This window comes from Psammomys obesus, unplaced genomic scaffold (assembly GCF_907164565.1).
Source record: "Psammomys obesus unplaced genomic scaffold, mPsaObe1.curated_primary_1811, whole genome shotgun sequence".
NCBI lineage: Eukaryota > Metazoa > Chordata > Mammalia > Rodentia > Muridae > Psammomys > Psammomys obesus.
Window position 1 is genome coordinate 658,807 of NW_026592403.1, and position 21,609 is coordinate 680,415.

Consider the following 21,609-nt stretch of genomic DNA (forward strand, 5'->3'; position numbering starts at 1 on the left):
CTATCTATCTATCTATCTATCTATCTATCTATCTATCTATCTATCTATCTATCTATCTATGTATCTACATGTCATCTATATATCAACCTATCTATTATTTATCAATCACCCATCAAGTCCAGTTGGTGCTTTGCATGTATTCACATGTGTGGGACCATTGATGGATAATGGTAGACTCACAAGGGACCACACACTCAAAGATAATGGATTCTTCCTGTCTCAGAAACCATCAACTGTCCATAGCTGCTCAGCTAAGAATGGGGACTTAAGGCCTCACATTTCAATTGGAATGTAGAGCCCAAAGTCCATAGCTTCTCTTCCAATGAGTTGAGAGAAAATGACAGTCAATGAATTCTTACTGAAGTTATCGCCATAACTTTCATGATCTTCTCTGTCCACACACAGAATAAAGCATGAACTATACTAAAACAAAAGTTTAAGTATTTTTACATTTGATATAAAAAATATTTATATCATAATAAAAACTGTTTCTTAAGATTTCAATGTCTTCCACACAGGATTCTTTCTCAAGATCTTTCAAATTCTATTTGTTTATTTATATATTTACATATTTATTTATTTATTGATATTCATTTTACATGTTTGTTGTAGCCACATTTCTTCTCCCCTCCCAGTCCTACCTTCCCTTTCCTCTCCCATTTTCCTCAGAAAAGGGGAGATCCCATTTCCATACACCCCATCATAAAGTTGTTTCAGGACTGAGCCTGTCCTCTTCCCCTGTAGCCTGGCAAGACAGTCTAGCCAGAGAGAAGTGATCAAAAAGCTGACAAGTGAGTCCATATCCAATGCAGTCCCCACTCTCCTAAGACTAAGCTGCCCATCTTCTACATCTTTGTAGAGAACATAGGTCCCGTTCATGCATGGTCCTTGGTGGATGCTTCAGTTTCAGCAAGTTCCTCTAGGCCCTGATTAGTTGGCTTTGTTGGTCTTCTTGTGGAGCTCCTGTCACCTCCATGTTCATTTCTCTTTCTTTCTTTCCACTTTTACATAAGATGTCCTACACATCACCTAATGTTTGGCTGTGTGTCTCACATTTGGAGTGCTGCTGGGTAGGGGCTCCCAGAGGACAACTCTGTCAGGCTCCTGTCTGCAAGTTTAGCAGAGCATTGCTCTTAGCATCAGAGGTTGGCACTCTCCAATAGGGTGGGCCTTTGGTTAGACATTCCCTCAGTCTCTACTCTATCTGATCTATCTTTATCCCTGAACATCTTGTAGGCAGGGTAAATTTTGGGTTGAAGTTTTTGTGGGTGGGTGGGTGTTCTCCTCCCTTTTTTTAGAAGATTAGTCTAGTTAGAGGGTGTCCTCTTCAGTCTCGATGGTCTCTGCTACTAGGAGTTAATTAACTAATTAATTAATTTACTTTAGGTCCTAACCACACTTTCTTCTCCCTTGTCTTCTCTCAGTCCTTCCTTCCCCCTCCTTTGTCTCTCATATACTCTTTCTCTTTAGAAAAGTGGAGGCCTCTCATGGATACAACTAGCCTGGGCATATCAAGATGCAGTAAAACTAGGGGCAACTTCTCCTATTGAGGCTAGATGAAACAACCCAGTCAGGAGAAAGGGTCCCAAATGCAGGCAACATAGTCAGAGACAGCCCCTGATCCTGCTGTTAGGAGTCCCACATGAAGACCACGTTACACAACTGTTACACATGTGCAGAGGGCCTAGGTTAGTCCCATGCATGCTCTCTGGTTGGTGGTTCAGTCTCATCAACCCCTATGGGCCCACATTAGTTGTGCAGTTTTTCTTGTGGTGTTCTTGACCTCTCTGGCTTCTACAATTCCATACAGTTTCATAGTTCAATACCCCTGACCCCAATCTAATCTTGACCTTCCCGCACAGCACTGCTTTTATTGCTTTAGCTTGATGTCTCCTTCACCTGATGTAGAGAGGGAAAACTGATGAAAAGGACAGAGATAAGCCATGTCATTCTTCTAGTTCTCATTACTACACCTTTTCAGAATTTTCTTTGTTCTCTAAAACTTTTACGCTTTGCAGTGTTGCTCTAGTTCATATCACACTTGCAGTTTGTTCAGTCCAGTAGACATTTCCTCATAGTCCTATTAATTTTTCAGATTATCATTGTGTACATTTTAGTAACTTTCTGTTTTTAAAGCTTTCAAGTCTTCCTGATTTAAAAAATTGTTATTTTTATTTGTTGTAACAGTTTTATGTATTTGTTGTAACTGTATCAGCTACAGTCACTGACCATGTATCAGAAAGTAACCAATGCTTTATACCAAGTTTGATTTTAGCCAAGGCAAGCTTGAGGACATTGGACACAGATGTAGCACTGTGTCAGTGGCTCAATTTCTCTTAGCATTTTCGAAAGAAATAGCTTCACTTCTCTTCTGAACTCACATTAAATAGACACTTGGCCGTGAATACTGTGAAACTCAAGTTTAGGATGAACACTCTTTTCTGCAGGCACCATAGGATTTAAGCTTTCCTCCAATTTGTTCTCTACTTGTGGAGGAAACCAAATTGGTCTGTGCAAACGGAGGAGGCAGCTCCCAGTCATGGACAGACTTCAGGGGATCTATAAAGAGATCTGAGTATATATTTCTCATCATTAAAAGTACTGTATAAAAAAGTCTTTAGCATCACACAGAGTGTTAAAACCCAAGACACAGATGTCTCTAAGAAAAGTGACATCAAGTCTTGCACACAACAGGGTAGAATGACAGATGTGTGCGTTTGGAACCCTGATGCATTTGGTGATGCTCCCTGGGAATCTGTACAGCATAGGCAGCTTCCTGCCCCTTGGGGTTGCTATTCCTCCAGAGCATAGACCGTAATTTAACTTGACTTCATCTATTGCTTGTACAAAGTGACAGAGTAGAGAATGTCAGGAAAATTAACTGCGTTAGATAAGACAGTGAAAAGGAACTATGTGAAAGCATCTTACTCATTAGCAATTTCAGGGCAGGTGCTCAAACCAAGCTTTGGCTTGAAAAAACACAGTCTCCCTCTCAAAGATGGAGCAAAACTGTGCTGTGTTCATTCATGCTTTCACTGGTGGTAATAGTCAGCTGGGACTGAACCTGCACTAGTTTTTCTATCGAACACAGAATGAGTATATCTGTATCAGTGCTGCTGAGGCTCTTGCAGGGAGGCATTATGTTAGCTACCAGCAAGGATCCTTCCCCCGGGATAGCGATGGTGAGCTTGTAAGTAATGCTTACTTCCACTGCTGCATTTCTCCTGAGAGTCTGATTTACTATATATATATGTATACATATATGTATAAGTATGTGGATATATGTATATATATATATATGTATGTATATATATATATATATATATATATTTAGTATTGGATTGATAAATTAGCTTTTAAAAATGCTTGCAGTTCTTGGAAGGATCCATGTTCATTTTCTAACAGTCAGGGATACTCACATTTTTATTTAACTCCAACTCAAGGAAGGTTTTGAGGCCCTCTATTGGCTCTTGTGGGCAATGCATAACATTATGCACATACATACATACATACATACATACATACATACATACATACACACATACTGATGTGTATGCTCACACTCATATACACATATTTATTTATTAAATAAATGGTATTTTTCAAAAAAGCCTTCATATATGTTATCACACACTCTTGAGAGCTAGGACGACTGCTTTGTAATTCAATTACAACATTGAGTATTCTGTCTAAACAAGAATCGCAAGTCAATTTAAAGCAAGTTTCAAGTCACTAATGCAAATTAATAGCACACCAGAAGGTCTAGAGACATACAAATTAATAAATATCTGTGATTGATACAACCAAAAATTAGGCAAAACAGTAAAGCAGCCTTAATTTTGATGAGTCACTTAGAATCACTGGGAAAATTTTAGAGCCAAGCTATCTTTTTGCTATGTTGGAACACATTTGCTTTTTTTTTTTTTTTTCCTACAGAGGAGAAATCATAACCTTTCCTCCATGTGTCATTATGAGGATCAATGAAGTGGTTGCAGAGAGACACTTGTCACACCCTAATCACTACACATTAAATACTTTCTTCCCTGTTTATTATTTCCAAAGCCCTGGGACAACCAAATCGCTAGTGGGTGGGTCATATTTGTGAACACTAACAGCTGTGGCTGGCTAACTAGGGTTTGGGGTGTGGTCTGTAAGTGACCGCAAAGGGAACATGATGGTGGAGAGAGTGAATGAATGAAGTCAGGAACTTGGAGAGTATCCCAGAAGAACATTTTAGCAGAAACATGCTTTATATTAGAATATTAGATCGCCTGAACTAAAGAATCTCATCTCTGTGATAATGATTTTTAAAATAGGCCTTGTCCTTGTATTCAGTGAGTTTCTCTGTTGAACTTGCTAAGTAAAGATTTACTTCTGTCCCACCTAAATTTACTGCTCAGTAATTTATTGATTCATTGTGTAAAGTGATAGCTTAGGCTTTGTAAAAATCACTACAAAATATATGTCAAGTACAGCTAATTAATAACATAAGATTGCTTTGATATGTTGCGAAGCATTCTTTCCTCATTAGAGTCAAAGAAGGTCTGTTTGGAAACTACAGATGTCTTTCTTCTCTTTTATGTCCTATATCAACATACTAGAGAATAGAGTCTATTTGTTTTCTTGTCATAGACTATAATTTCTTAATTTCACTAGGATTTAGATTCCAATAGGCAAAAAAAAAAAAAGGTTTGGGAGCAGGTGACTATGGCACATAGTGGTTATATATCCTCCATTTTTTGTATATTCCTTTTATTTGGGGCTGATTTGGGGGCTAAGAAAGGTACATTATGTTTCACTACTTAGGGTGACTCTCAGTGTAGAAGGTAACTTTAAGTTCCAAGGGAGGAAACTTTTGAAAATATCTTCAGAGTCAGAGAGAAAGAGGATAAGAGCCATTTATATGAAGTTACACACTTGAATTCTGGGTGTTTTTGCCACAATAAGGAAGCTTCCTTATTGGGCTCTAATGGAGAAGAACTTCAATTCCATATATCCCTCTTTGTCCCTTTACCTCCATGGAGCGAATACCTCTGCAGCTCAGCTGTGTTATTGAGATGTTGCAGCGTGAAATTTGTTTTTCCTCAGTGAACTTTAAGCAGAAATTCAAGCGCCAAGTCTCTAAAGCCGAGTGGGGCGATTAAGAGATAATTACTAATTATGCTAATTTGAGAAGTTGCTGCTATTTTCTTCCCTGGTCATTTCACGTGAGGCTCTCCTGAGGGAAGAGTCCCCTCACTGTGCTAATAACCTTCCCTCTGAAGCATCTGGTAAAGGACACAGTGTCCTAAACCTCCACAACCTAAACTCAAGGCTTAGCATCAATCAGAAAATGGAGCAAGACATGGAGGCTTTCCTAGGGCAGTCTGCATCCTCAACATGAAGGATGTTTACTGATTCTTAATTTGTCACATGCCAGGGACAGTTACTTTCCTTTATAGTTACACCAGAATTGTAAATTTGAATTTTTCATATATTTATGCAATTTTCCTTGTGATCTCTGAATGGTAATAATGAATTCTGAATATGAGAAATCTTCTTCATATCCTGTCACACTGAATTAGGTGCCACGGGCATTGCGTGTCTTTGATAATTACCATCGTTTCTCCTCAAAAGTTCCTATTTAAAGGGAATATGATGGGTCAGCAGAAAACACTACAGAGCTCCCTGGGGTTGAAGTTGACCAGGCAAATGCGGTGTCTACAGTCTGAGTACAAGCACAGAGAATCTGACATGGTTTTGTTTTACTCTGTTTCCCTCACTCAGAAGGGACTGAAGAGCACAATGACTCAGACTGGGTTCAGCTCATCACCTATCCCAAGGAAGGCGGGCTCTGTTTGAGCTCCCTTTGTGCACTCATCTATTTTTGCAGACTCCAAGGTCCTGTGAACTGCTCTGGCTTCCCCAGCTTGCTCCTGTCTTCAGCATTATCATTACTGGCCAGAAAGACCATACTGGGACTTCATCTTCTTCCCTTATGGTATTTCTCCATCCACTCATCCTAATGTGGAGAAGGCAGCTTTGTCATGGTGTACTTTGAGCTCTGTTTGCAAAACTAAACTTTCAGCTACTACAATGTGTGGGATGGCTCCGGGGTTCCACTACTTCTTGTTCTTGTAGAGGGGAGCTGACTTGTAATTTGAAAAGAAAAATAAAGTCAAGAAAACAATGTCTCTTGGAAAATCCAGGATGGAACACCTCTGTATGATGCTTAGGGAGTGAATCTTAGACTTCAGTTCTGATCAGAGCACCCTGAAGATAACTTTTCCTCCTCTTTACAACCACTATTGATCCTGGGAGCATCATCACAGTTAATTGGGACACAGAACACTGATGGCCGATGTGTCTCATTCATTTTCTCTTTGGTATATAATACATTCCAATAAAGGATATCCCATCAAGGTGTTACTCCATACTTGAAAAAGAAGAAAGGATGATGATAGGATGCTGGGATTATTTATAAGTAATTTACTAGTTGATCAAACTCAGTTATTTTCTTAGTGTTCTCTGGAAGTACACTTGGAAGTGATGGCTTATTTATCTTTTTTTCATGAAAATAAATGATAGAAGCATTTTCCTTCTCTCTATGTCATTGTATGTCTAAAAGAACAGCTTTGTATTTTGTAAGAAATAAGAAGAAAAGGGATCTGACATTTCTAGGTTACTCCGGATTGTAGTGAATTCTCAAAGCTTTTTAGAATTTAATGCAGTTCTGAATTGTACTTTCTCCAAAGTATCTCAAAGAGGAATTAAAACTTAGACAAATATTTGAGTGTTTAGGTATTTCTCTTTAGATTGAAGCTTACTTTTGATTCTTGAAGATTTTTCAAGATAAAAATATATGCCTTAAGTATATATATTTAAAAAAAAACATGGTGCTTACAAGATTGTTCACTAGGGAAAGACACTTGCCGTCTAGTCTGATAACCAAAGTTTGATTCACAGAATCTATACAGTGAAAGGAAAGAACTGACTTCTGCAAGTTTGTCCCTGACCTCCATACACATGTCACGGCCTACTCCCTATATAGCAAACAAACACAAACAAATAGATGTAATAATAATAAAGAACTAGGGCTGTGAAGATGTTTCAGTTGGTAAAATTATTGCTGCATGAGGACTAGATTTCAGATTCCTAGCACCTTCTTGGCAAGCCCCAGAACAGTGGCATCCAACTGTAATCCCAAACCTAGTAGGGCAGATCCCTCAAGTTTGTGGTCTAGACAGATAGCCTAGATAAACTGGTGAGCTCTGTGTCTAATTTCTGGTTTACACACACACACACACACACACACACACACACACACACATATACACATACAAACATGTATACACATACACCACCAAACCCCCAAAAAATCTAAAAAGAAACCCCCAATTACACATGCTTAAGAAAAACTAAGCAAACAAAAAAGATGATAGCATTATAAGCTACATTTAAAACAGATGCCCTCAAGTTCATGCTTCAAAAATCTAAGTGACAAAGACTAAGTTCTTTTTATGAGGTATACTGTACCTATCTTGGCATATGACAGATGTCCAAAATTGCCTTATACAATGTCACCAAGCAGAAATGCAAGTATTTTATATAATTTAATATATTTGGAAAAATTCACAGGCAAACAGTATATAATCTAGTGACCTCTGTTGTGTAAAAGTGAGAAATAAATCCTAGATATATTGCAAGACTCATACCTTTTTGCTTTTTATTTTCTTTTATTCCATGTAAGGAAACAGATATATAGCAAGTATTCTTTTTCTGTCAGAAAGAGCTGGCAGTGGCCTACATGCTATGTAATGGCATCAGGAGGGCCCTACTCTCTTCCCAGACAGCATTTCTATTATTAAAACAACTGTAACCTTAATTGCATTGTGCAAAAACTGAGTTATATACTGACAATGAAATTCCTTAGTGGTGACAACATGGTTTTTAATCACTCTGTTCAATCCTTGTGAAATTGCCTATCATGTGATTCCAACTAGGTGTCACCAAATTGCAAGAGGGGAAGGAGTCTTGTTAGAAAGGAGGGATGGCTCCCATCCTTGGTCATTGGGATTCACATTTAATACACTGAGTACCAATGAGGAATTCACACATACTTGGAAAGGCTGACAGAGAACACAGAGTAGAGAAAATATGTAAAGTCACAGTTGGCCTGTCCATTTCAGAAAAGTTTGTGAGGACTAGTGGAGTCCTGTGTGTATCCATCCATCCTTCCTAATTCTTAAGAATTAGGAAAAGAAGCTTTATCTAGGCTATGTGCTCTTAAGACATAGGTTTAAAGGGATAATAAATTTGATGAACAGGAAGCAGCTTGTGTAGCTGATGGAAGAAAAAGACAGAATTACAAACATAGAATTGGAACTGAGCACACATGTAAATATTCAAAGCAGGAACACAGGACTACATTACATGGCTTTTCCATAGAGTCTCGTGTGTGTGTGTGTGTGTGTGTGTGTGTGTGTGTAGTATTGCATGTTCAAGTGCATGTGATGGCCAGAAAAGGATTTTGTTGGATCTCTGAGAGCTGGAGTTAAGTGTCCTGTGTAGTTGCTGGGATATGAAATCAGGCGCTAGTGTTTGAGCAGCAAGTGCTCTTAACCACTGAGCCATCTCTCCATCCCCTCATATGGACTCTAGTAAGTGTTCAGGAGTATTTTAAGGGTAATGTAGTGTTCCAGTTGGCCAGAAAGAAATGAGGAAGGGCTATTGGTAAATTTAAGCATCAATGAAGAAGCCCGGTGAAGAGATACAATGAATAAAATCCAGCAATGAGTATTAACTGAATTGCTACTGTGTACATGAAGCCCCACATACCTGGTTCTGAGAGGAATTAGAAGAAATTAAAGCAACCCGTTTAGTTACTTGAAAGCTAATTATTGCTGTATCAGCTTTAATAACTTCCTTAACAATATAGAGAACAGTAAGGTGGAGGGCTCTGATTATGTGCTGTCGACCAAATCCAGAGCTTTACATGTGCCACGCGTGTGAGCACTCAACCATCTCAACTATAACCTCACCCTAGGTTAAGATTATCAGTAAGTCACCAAATGCATTTTGGTGTTTCTTTTTCACTATGTGAATGATAGAAAAGACTATCAAGGTTATTTCAAATTAAATGTGATTATTAAGTGATCCCCAAACATCTCAGAAGGCAGATACGTAAGCATCGTATTACAGTTGTAGGGTTAGCTCCAAAATAATGTGAAGTATGCTAGTGGGTTGCTTCCTCAGTTTTCTTTCCTAGCACTTTTCTAAAACTCACTGACAAAGGCAGCATACGGGGGAAAAGGGCTTATTTTTCCCACAATTCCAGGTTACAGCACATCACTGCGGGAAAGTCAAGGCACCAGGAACTTGAAGCAACTGTTCACATTATATTCACAAAAATAAAATAATACATGCAAGTTAGTGCTTAGCTTATTTTTCCCCATTCTTAGGCAACTGAGAATTCCTTTCATAAGAAGTGATACCAGTAGGTCAGTATTCCCTCCTCAACCAACAGAATCTCAAATAGCCCCCCACAGGCCAGGCTCGACTCCAGACTGTCAAATTGACAGTTAAAACCAACCATCATAGTGACTGAGACTGTAGCTTAAGATTCACATCTCATCAGTTTTCTCTGTGCCTTGCATTTGTCCTATTATGTTTTAAAAGTCTCGATTATAAAGCAGTATGTTAGTTAAAATTCTCAAGTTTAAACTAAATTCCTTGATGTTCATCAAGCAATGATAGAAGACGCTTGACTATAGAAAGAAGACTGATACAGCCATGAAAGCAAGATGTTTCCGGAGGCTTCCAGAAAGATTGGGGCAGGGGGCTGCACGGCAAGGCTAATATTTCAGTCCTGCTGCTGTTCTTTGCTCCAGCTACTGAACACAAGCTCTGGGCACCTCAACTGGAGAACAACCTGGCTCATAATTGAGTGTACTGTGTGGTATCTTATTATATATGCTTGCTCCAAACCCAGACTAGCCTGCCCATTGGCTTCCCAGTTAGGACGGCAATTTAGATTCTGAATTGTTAGAAAATAACCATCATCCCAACAATCATTCACCCAATAAAGCCAGGTACAGTCACAAAGAGGTGCAAAAAAACCTAAAAAATATAATTTTTAAAAAGAAGATACACACTGCAAAATAAATTGAAAATCTAACACCAGTTACTCAGTGTCATATTCCATTAAGAAACAGAAACTACTAATGGATGATTTAAGCATTTCCTAATCTATCCCATGAACATTATTGTTTAGCAGGATTCTCCTGTATCACCTACTCCACAAAAATTTAAAGTTGAATTAAACATAGAAAATACGATATGCTTCATTTCCTTTAAGATAACCAATATGCCTTATTTCTGAAGTCTCCAGTAAAAGTTGTTAAATTTACATAAATCATATCTCAAACTCTTCTTTAAAATAAATACACCTCACATAGAAGTCCATTTGGAAATTTTATTCCATTTTGTGGGAAAAATGACATACTATAAAACTCTTGGAAGATTTTGGATTCTTAAATCTCTGAAGATATATATCTCTTATAAATATCAAGGAGCTACCATGAAGAATATATCCAAGAGTAAAACAGTCTTGGAAATAATGCTAATGTTCACCTTGGCCAATAATAAACTGTACATTTAATTCACAGGGACTTCCAGGATTAAAGCACTCCTAGAGACAGTATTCTTTCAAACATGTTCATTGTAAACATGAACTCATAAACTATCTCCTCCCCCCCCCCGTATATGTGTATGTATGTGTGTGCTTTGGGGCATATGTATGCATGTGTCTGTGTAGGTCAAAGGTTGTGTCTTCCTACCTAATTTCTTTTGAGGCAGTATCTTTCCCTTGTAGAACTTACCAAGCAGGCTAGACTAATTGACCAATGAGCTCCAGGAATATGCCTGTCTCTGTCTCAGCATCCTGGTTTATAAGCACAGGCCTTCATCTCCAGAGAATTACATGGGTGCTAGAGACCCAAACTAAGGTTTCACATTTGCCTGACAGGTATATTAGGGGCTGAACCATCACCTTAGCCCCTCCCAGTTTTATAAAATAGGAGATGAAGTACAAAGACGTCATTTTTTTTTTTCAAGTTTTGGTTTTGAGGCAGGTCTTACCCTGCAGGTCCAGGTTGACCTTAAATTCACAGAAACCCTCCTGCCTTGTTATCCCACGTGCTGGGATTACAGATACAAGCTGCGAATTTCAGTTCTGACATCAATTTCATCAAAATTTTATCTTCTTCTCTCTTCATCTGGGTTTGTTTTGAATATTTTTATTTTTTCACTTTTTGTCAGTTTTGTCAGTTTTGTCTGCTGTGTGCCCAGATGCTCAGCCTCAGAGCTGGGTCCTTCAAAAAGCCCCATGACCATTTCTAGGCTCTGATTTAGGAAAGATACCAGCTTCTTTCTATGCACCTGCAGACTAAATAAGCTTTTAAACTGAAAAAATTCATTTATACAACAGAATTTAAAAATTAATATATTCAAAAAGACTATGCTACCTTTTAATAAGACAGAAAAAATATGAAGCAGAGATGTCTATTTCATAAGTAGAACAATGTTAACAAAGAAAGAAAGGGTGGGTGAAAGGGAAATGGAAGGAGAGAAGAGGGAGGAAAAGAGGGAAAAAAAAACAGAAAGTAAGAAAAACAATGAATAATCCAGGCTTTTACTAAAATCTTTGCATACATAGTAATATCACTTTAGGGTCAAATAAAGAAGCTGAGATACAAAGAGTTACAGTTAGGTAAAATCGTAATCTTCTTTAGTACCTTGACTCCTGGCCTGAATTTTTGCTTTATTAATAGATTACGACTAGGAAGAATCATCTGGAACCTCTATTTTCCTCCGCTAGTTGAGAAGAGTACTACTCAACTACATTGCATGTGGATCATCTCAGTTGCGGAACACTAAAAGGATGTTGTCCCCTCCGTCCCTCAACAAGACCTATCTTATTTCTTTTATTGCATGTCTTTGTGGAAATTCACAATGTAGTTCCTCAGCTAATTTTGGCCTGGTTCTGGACACCTCTTCTGTCCGTTGTAAAAGAGTGCAGGGAAGAAACAAGACACGGAGAAAGTATCACGAGGATGCAGAACATGGCTTCTCTGAGCATCTGTTTCAGCAGGTGGGTTGGTGTGGGTCTGAAACAATCAACTCCACAGATGGGTGATGTTGGCCTGGTTAATATTCACGTCACCAGCTTACACCAATAGCATCCGAGTTTCTACATGCCCAGAGTAATGCTCAGCTTTTGTCTTTCAGTTTGTATGAAAGGCTCACACTTAGAGCAATACAAGGCTTATGAAGCAAGGGGACTATGTTCTGTGCATTTGTAGAGAAGTTAAACATTTGTTTTCAATCTCATTTGGCTCATAACAAAGAACATATTGAAATTCATTTTCATTTTGATTACATATATTCCTCTTTTTCGGAACCATGTAATTTGTTCCCTGGAAAGTTTAGTTATTTATTAGTTTTTTTTTTTTTTTTTTTTTTTTTTTTTCTTTGTGATTCCTTAGTACATTCAGGGTATCAGAGACAAATGTAGTGACCTGGTTTTTCCCCATCTTGGGAATCTCATCATCTTGTTTTACTTTCATTTAATGCAACATTCAAACCAACCCTTATAAATTTAAATAAAAATCACAGAACCAACTGTTTTGGTTTGTTTGTTTGTTCACCATGAATCTGGGGACATTTCATATGCAATCTTTTCCACAAACAATTACTAAAACAAAATTTGTGTTGGGCTTTCCCTTCAATTAAGACTACATAGTGGAAAGGTGTGGTGGCTGGTTTGACTGTCAATGTGATCTTTTAAAGAAACACCTGGGGTATCAGTGAGTCATAGATTTGGGTGTATTGACTAGGGATTGTTCCAAAGAGATTAACTGATGAGATTAGAATGTCCCTCAGTGTTGGTAGCACTGACTCATAGTTTAGGGTCCTGAACTGAATGAAAATGGAAACAAAAGGATGTGCCAACCACTGCCATTTCATTTTTCTACTTCTTTACCTCCTGAGACGTGAGTTTGAAGCTTCCTACTGCTACAGAGTTGACCCCACAATTCTGCCTTTACCTACCATGAGGGATTTTTTTTTTTTTATCACTTGAACTCTGAGCAAATATAATTCTTTCTCCCTTAAGTCCTTTCTTCTAGGTATGGTATCATAGTGATGAGAAAATGAGCTATTGAGGTTTTAAAAGTATAAACTTTTTAGTTATAGGAAATGCCATGTAATTTTCTGTCAAGTGAAGATTGTAAAGAGTTAATCACTAGGCATTATTCCTGGTATATTCCACCCTGCAAGCATATGCAGAGAGAAATTTACTAAAGTATGTGATGAAACTTTTGGTGAAAGCAGGTTGTTCATAAGGTTTCTGGTCCAGCACTTAAAACATTCCTGGAAATGATGAGAAATTCTATAAAAGGCACATAGATGAAGAGTATAATTATTGCTTGTTTATAAACTTGGATGTGTGTGAGATCTTGGTTACTCTGTTCAGAAATCATCAAAAAATAAGGCAGTGAGCATGAACTGCTGTGTCTTTACCTTTCCTTTGATAAAAATAATTTCAAAAGATTTAACACAATGATGTGAACTTATAAGGGAACAGTGCATTAAGCAATTGTTTAAAACTCAGTCCTCATTTGAATGAGGGAAGATAATAAAATAATCTAAATTTCAAGCCCATGGGTTTGGCCCTCTTCAGTTTGAAGAAATCTCTGCAGAAAGAATAATCTGAATGATTTCAAGAGAGTAATTAACTCATTATTATCAAGACCCTGTAGACAAAATATTACTCTGAACACAAGTGATGACAAGGAGAGAAAAAATAAACCAAAATTTTGCAAGAAGTGAAATCATACTGAATATTTTAAGATCAGCTCAAAGAAATGTTCACGGTCATATAATTTACTCTGAAATGGATAGTGTTAAAATAAAAGACATTAAAATGAAAGTGTCATGTGCTACATCTGGGCAGGGGTTCTAGGTTATCTCTATGAATAGTCCTTGGTTGGAGTATGAGTCTCTTGGAAATTCCCTGTGTTCAAATTTTCTGGTTCTGTTGCTCTCCTTGTGTGGTTATGACAGTTCAGTGTCCAAGTGGGTTACATAGTAATGGGAACAGGGGCTGCCTCTGACATAATCTGATTGGCCTGCTCGTTGATCACCTCCCCCTGAGGGGGGAGCAGCCTTACCAGGCCACAGAAGATGACGATGCAGCTACTCCTGATGTGATCTGATAGACTAAGATCAGAAGGAAGGAGAAGAGGACCTCCCCTATCAGTGGACTTGGGGAGGGGCATGCATGAGGAACGGGGAGGGAGGGTGGGATCGGGAGGGGAAGAGGGAGGGGCTTATGGGGGATACAAAGTGAATAAAGTGTAATTAATAAAAAAATGAAAGTGTCAACCTACTTTATCATGCTGTTTTTATTTAGAAAACTTAGGTTTGCAATAAATAACAAATTGCCTGGTTTTGTTCCACCTATATGTAGAATGCGGAGTGCAATCACACATACTCAATACAGGCACTTTCATGTGCACACAAACACTCATACCCTCAGTGTTAAGTTTATAGCATAAGCTAGCTTTTACTGAGACAGGTGGCTCTTGAATCATAACAGCATTTCACATACATTTGTCCTCCATACCCAAGTCTCTATCATCTATGGATCCTAATGACTACTGACTTGAAATATTTGTAAAATATTTGTAAAATATAAATTCAGCATCACTCGTGTGCTGAATTTATAAAGAAAATGTAGTTGCCATCCCCCAGGAGTTCATTATAACAACTCTGTGCATAACATTTGCAAAAGGTTTTGTTACTACAGGTATTCTGGAAGAGCTTGAAAGTAGACAAATTTTATATCACTTTAGGCAAAGAATCTGAGTGTTTAATGGGGTTCTGACACAATGCTGTGCAAATATGAAGGGACAGATGCATGAAAAATTTTTATGCATTGCTGCTACACCAGATTAGAAGCCCATTGCAGCGAGATGTGTTGGCTGCCTCATTTAAGCTCAGTCTCATATAAATATTGGTGGTCTGATGCTTGCATATTGCTCTGAACTGAGCTTTGGCTATCAAGTTAGTATAATTTTCCTTTGCTTACATTCAAGTATCTTTGTCCCATCTGTGAGCCGGGGGTCCTGCACTTCCACATAAAAGGCCCAGGCAGGGATCTAAAGAAACCAACTCCCTCTGTTTGTCTAATTCCAGGGCAGTGAAAGGCCTTCACACCTTCACATTTCCATTTCTGGGGCTTGAGATTGATACCAGGAATGTCATAATAAATATAATAAATCCAGGAAATTTATTATGAATAAAAGTCTCCCACAGAAAAAGTCAAAACCCAGAACACCTACCTGTGTTTATGTAAAACAATTTTTTAATCACAGTATGAACAGATGGGGAACGCTATTTCAGTTAATTTGTACATAATGGAGTTGCATACATTCTGCTAGGAGCGTGGGTCCCTTTGTTATCTGGTGGGCAGTCTGTATTTTAGAATGTGTTCGATTAAGAAAACTTCTTTTCTTCAGCGTGGCACAGCAAGACTCAGTCACAAACACCCTGAGTTCAAATGTTCCATTTTACTATTCTGCCTTTGATTTAGCCCTTTAACCTACTCCTCATTCATTTACTAACTACATTTGAAGCAGGACACGTGTGCTTATCAACATATGTTTACCGAAGGCTTCATTTTGATATTTTATATGGTTTTGTATTGGCAGCATAAAATCAGGACAAACTTAAGCTTAGGAAACGGAATCATTAAGCTTATTGTTTATGCATCAAAGTAGATGGAAAATTTACTGCTTGCAAGCACCAACGAGATACATCCACAAGGTAATGGGGAGTTCATCATAAATTTAAATGCACGATAAACAAATATCTATTTAAACCTGATAAATATACACATGGTATTTGACTTTGGATGCTGAATTTTGCTGAAGAAATAACATGCTTTAATTCAATTGTAAACTGTTTGAATTTAGTATGACAATTGGATGCATCTAGATTTCTCTTCTGTATGGTGTGTGTGTTATGTACATCTGCTGTATGACTCCTGTTACCTGGTGACAAGAAAGCACAGGGAAGGTGTGACTATACAGGTATATACTTGATTATAGGCATAAGTATAAACCCAAGCACAGACACACTCACATAGATGACTGGTAAAGCAAGGTTAACTGGGCTGCTGTTCGTCAGAATCTTCTTGGAAAGAGAAGTAGAAAATTCTCCCCCAAAGCCTGTTTTGTTATGTCCCTATGTGACAGCCATCAGTAACATATTGCTAATGAGACTGGTTTGAAAATCAGCTTGGAAATGCCCTCCTAGGAGTCCCTTAAATGATAATTAATTTTCTTGCTCAGAGATTATCCTCTCCTAAAGTTTGTGTATTTTCAAACCATGGGACAAAGTAAGGTGGAAAGTGATATAGGAACACCCTCAACTATGACTTCTGGTCTCTACACCCACCCACCACATACAACTTCACAAAAGAAGGCCCTTGTGTGCGCTTAAACATATATTTACAGGAGACTACAAGGAAAGCACAGTCTCTCCACCTTGCTTTGTTTTTCTTTTGATTTATTTTTGTCTGTTGATTTGTTTTCTTAGAAAAGTCCTCTCAGTGATATTCAGGTATCTGAACTGATGTCCTCGTATTTCTGTGGCAAGCACCATTCAGCTCATTTTCCCATCTAGCTTTCTAAAGTTGCAACTTTCATTCTTTAGGTGTAAGTATCCTTATTCATAAAACGAAAACTGTTGCTTAGTTACTCATGTTTTAAATCTTTTTATATTAAAAACCAAAAACAGAACATGAGACTAATTCTACTTGTTGAGGAAGCTATCACAAGGAAGCAAAAATCTTGTCCTTCTTTTACTTATGACATGAATGGTAATTCTTTTCAAAATGTTGCCAATTCTCACCACTATTAACTAAAAATGAGGAACTTCAGAGAAGCCATGGATATAAGCAAATAAGACAGAACATGATAAAATTTACAAATTGTGTACCATCCCATTCAATGGCCATGGATATGACAGGCCAATCAAGAAAAACATCTGGCCATCATTTAATGAAATCTGATCTTAATGGAATCTTTTCTACAAAGATTTCATATCCCTGGAGATATTATGGTTTATCCATAAGGGATTTTTAAAGTGTTGAAAACAGAATTTATGAAATTTCAGAGGCAGAGGTACTGTTTCTAGAAAGGGTTCTGATAACATAACCATTGGCTTTACTGTCTAGGAACTGTCTTCAAAGTGACAGAACTGTGATATTCTGCCTGCTATGGATGCAGTAGTGTATAAGTGATAGTTCTCTAGATCTAGAGGAACAAAACTGATAGAATGATAGACTCATATGTAAGAGAGGCTTAGAGTGGTTGGTGAGCTAGTCAACACTGGTGGTCTACCAACAGAAAGCCTAAGAATCCAGAGTCACTCAGTCCACAAGGAGAGGTTTCTCAGCTGGTTTTGAGTAGAGCTGGAATCCCAAAGAAGCAGGTTCTAACACCAGTGAAGTAATGGGCTTGCTGGAGCGAGTGAGGCTAACAGGCAAAGTACAAGAATTTCCTCCTTCCATGTCCTGTCTATAGGCTGACACCATAGGGTGTGGCACGGATTAAAGGTAGATATTCCCACAGCAAAAGATCCAGATTAAAGGTGGGTCTTCCCTCTTTGAGGTGTTTAATTAGGAAAACTCCCTCATAGGTGTACACAGCCTATGAGGAAGTTAGTTAATTCCAGATGTAATTAAGTCGACAAACAAGAATGCAAATGACAAACAATGTACTCCCCAAATATACATTTAGGACATCTAATATGTTGTGTTCAGTATGTAACAATATTTAGAAACAGGATGTTTGAAGAGTTGAATTGATCAAAACATACTCCACATGATTGCGTTTCCATCTTACTATACTTATTAGGCAAAGAAGTTGTATAGCAGAGAATAATTTCGGGACCTTACATTAAATGGCACATTTTAGGCCTAAAACTCTGTACACATATATTTCGCTCCAATAGTTATGTGGTTTCAGCTATGATCTCTATGGCTATAGTTATGTTTGTGCCATAAGGTGAACAGTTCTTGACAGGTTAATTTTTCTAATTCCAAAAGCTGTTATCCGGTCTTTTGTGTGGAATGATACACTCTCACTACTAGCTGAAAGCCTCTTTCACTTTGAGACAAAATAATACATCTCCTGCAAGCTCATCTTCATTCTCAAATGTTAAGTATATGAAACTGACACAATGATGTTTTTAGGATATGGTGCCCCAAGATGCAGAGGACCACTAAGCATTCTCCTGTGAACATCACCATGATGACCTGACAAAGATCATGAGATAGTAGCAGTGTGCTGTAATGTCTCTTTTCTACTTTTTTTTGTCTTACTGTGGTATTTGTTTCTATTAGGCTCTTTGAAAAGCTTGGGGTACCATAAGATAATAAAATAATTAGGTAAGATAAATTCCATGTTAAAAATAGAACTGGGGCTGTGGAGGTTGCTCAATGATTAATAGACTTTCTCCTCCTGTAGAGGACCTAGATTTGTTTCCCATTACCTACACACTAAAGCTCACAATCAGCAGCAACTTTGTTACAGGGGCCCCAACACTGTCTCTGGTCTCTTTAGGCACCCCACCCCTAGGCATGAGGTATACATGCACACATAGAGACACACACACATATATTCAATAATAAAAAGTGGGGAACTCCAGCTCTTTGATACTCTCTGTGAGGAGAACAGTACTGAACCCAAGAAAGTAGAGGCAGAACTTTTGATAAATCAGTGGGTCATCAGTGAGACTGAGGACAGTCATAATGCCTGAAGTAGCCATTCCCTGAAAGTGTGCCCTCAAGCACATTTCTTCACCTCTGCATATTTTTCCTACTCTGAGAATTGAAGATAGCTCACATCACTACTTTATAGCCTCATTAGGAGGATTAAATGAGATGACCTAAACTCAGAACAATGTAAATGTTAAGTAAATATTAGAAGAAGATTATATCTGCTAATGCAATAAATCTCCATATGGAAAGGTAAGAAAAGGTCTCAACATTTTAGAATGAAGTGCCTCTTATATTATATTGATCTCTAATATATTTCAGTTTAATGTTTTAAAAATAGATTTTCTGGTTTTGTGAACTTTTGGTTTCTCTCCCCTCTCTCCGTTTCTCTCTCTCCATGTGTGTGTATGTGAGTGTATCTAATACCACATCTTCTGGTGTCTGTGGAGACCAGAAGAAGCCTTTTGACTCTGTAGAGCTGGAGTACAGGAGTTGTGAGCTCCTTAATGTGGGTGCTGAGAACTGAAGTCAGGCCCTCTGGGAGATCAGCAAACACTCTTAACTTTGGAGCCATCTCTTTAGCACCCTCTCTTCTGACTCTTCTGATCAGTTTACTCTTCCCGTGGTGGGAGTAAAGTGCAAAATCTATAGTTCAGAGAGTAATACATAGTTTTTCTATTGACTTATTACTCATGGTTTTCATTTTCTGATTATTTTTTTATTTACTGTTGTTAAAAATTGGAGTTCTGTTCTAGTCCGGACTAGGACATCATTCTTTCTTGCAAAAATTATAAGTAAATCACAAACTACTGGTTTAGAGGCATAAGGAAAACATTTTAGTGGGTACTATGGATTCAGAAAAAATAAAGCCAGGGCAGATCAAAGAGGGAATGGTTTGCCAGGGTAGTGGGAGAGATGCATGGGAGAATAACAGTGTTTTCAGTAGGGAAGATAATCCCAGGGCACTCATATAAAATTTGCATGTTCTATGTCACAGGTGATATTTGACACTGGTGATAGGAACGCTGATATGAGGAAGTAGAGCTTCCTGGTAGAGTGACAGGAGTCAAGCTCTTCTGGGATTGCTGAAGGAATAACCCAGCTAGAACACAGACAGTGGAACCAATATCCAAGTGTGAGAAGAGTAAGGGCCATTTCCTGAGACACATCAGATTTAATATTGAATGGATCCATAATGAAGGGGCTTGGGCACTAATATCCAAATTGTAAACAATGTATTATTTATTTGAAGAAATATATACAAATAGCAAATAACACACAACCCATTGTTTGATTTTAAATCTGCCACTACAATTTTAGCTACTATGATGCTCAAGGTTTGAAAAAAGTCCAGTAAATTATAAATAAATACCCAGACATATGTACTGCAGTCATATCATTGTAGTTAAAGACCATAACTCATAGCGAAGAACTTTGTTATCAGATACTAAATTTTGGGAGTGGGTTCCCTATATGTCTCCTGCTTATATATATTGTAGAAAGAAAATATATATTGTAGACAGATATGTGAATGACACATATATAAGATAAAGAGACCAAGAAGCAAGCTATTTAGATAGAAATAGTAGGGTAAAGGCAGCAGCAAGAGCGGAAGCTTCCTCAGTAGAGGTGGGGAACTGGGCAGTATATTATACACTTGAGAAAACCAAATTTTTTTTTATTGTTTGTTATTATTAGTTACATTTTATTAACTCTGTATCCCAGCTGTATCCTGCTCCCTTATTCCCTCCCAATCCTACCCTCTCTCCCTCAGCTTCTCCCTGCCTCTTTCCAAGTCCACGGATTGGGGAGGACTTCCTCCCCTTTCTTCTGGCCCTGTTTTATCAGGTATCTTCAGGGCTGGCTGCAAAGTCCTCCTCTGTGGCCTAGCAGGACTGCTCCTTCCTTGGGAGGTGGGGAGTCAAAGAGCCTGCCATTGAGTTCCTGTCAGAGATAGTCCCTGTTCCTTTACTATGGGAAACCAATTGGTTATTGAGCTACCACGGGCTTTGTTCGAGTAAAGGTTCTAGGTTATATCCATACATGGTCCTTGGTTGGAGAAACAGTTTCAGAAAAAACCCCTGTGCCCAGATATATTTGGTCTGTTTTGAAGGAATCTCTCACTGGAGAATGACTGCTAGTCTAGAACAACTGGTTACTGGACATAAACCTCCTCCCCCAACGCAGGAGAAAGGGGCCTCAGGAAATGTCTAAAATAGTCCTAGCTTCGCCTTAACAACCTCCAACCAAGTGATCCAAGATGGCGGCAACTAGTGTGCACCGTATATTAGGAACATAGGATCTGAGACTCTGAGACCAGAGAGTAGACAGGGAGCTGGATTCATAGAAATGACTTTGGTGCTTCTTGGACTGGAGGGGGCATCCTGGGAGTTGGGCTTACCAGTTCCAGATACCCTCTGTTGGTCTCTCAGGTCCAGGATTAGCAAACTGTGTGTCTCCTGCACTTTCTGCATAGTCTGGTGAGTGCAGAACCCCTGATCCAGGGACACTTGGCTTTAGCAGCCAGACATCAGATCTCTCCCACTCCCATGAGGGCAGTTTCAGGATTCCTGGGACAGCATCGTAGCCTCCAAGCCATGGTTCTGCTGGCCACTCTTTGGAGACCAGATGAATAATAGAATCATATGGATCCCAGATCCAAGATGGCAGAGCCCAGATGAATCTGAGTCCCAGGAGCCCAGTGTAGAACAGGCCTGTAAGCCACAGCCCAGCTCCCTTCTGGGGCACCACACAGTTGCTCCCTGTGCCCACCAAGCCCTACA

The 21,609-nt window shown here is 38.6% G+C and overlaps 1 protein-coding gene across 1 annotated transcript in view; it reads right to left on the reverse strand.

Annotated features, from left to right (window-relative positions):
• Adarb2 (adenosine deaminase RNA specific B2 (inactive)) overlaps positions 1–21,609 on the reverse strand; it is a 564,895-nt gene that overhangs the window by 524,284 nt on the left and 19,002 nt on the right. The window lies entirely within an intron of this gene.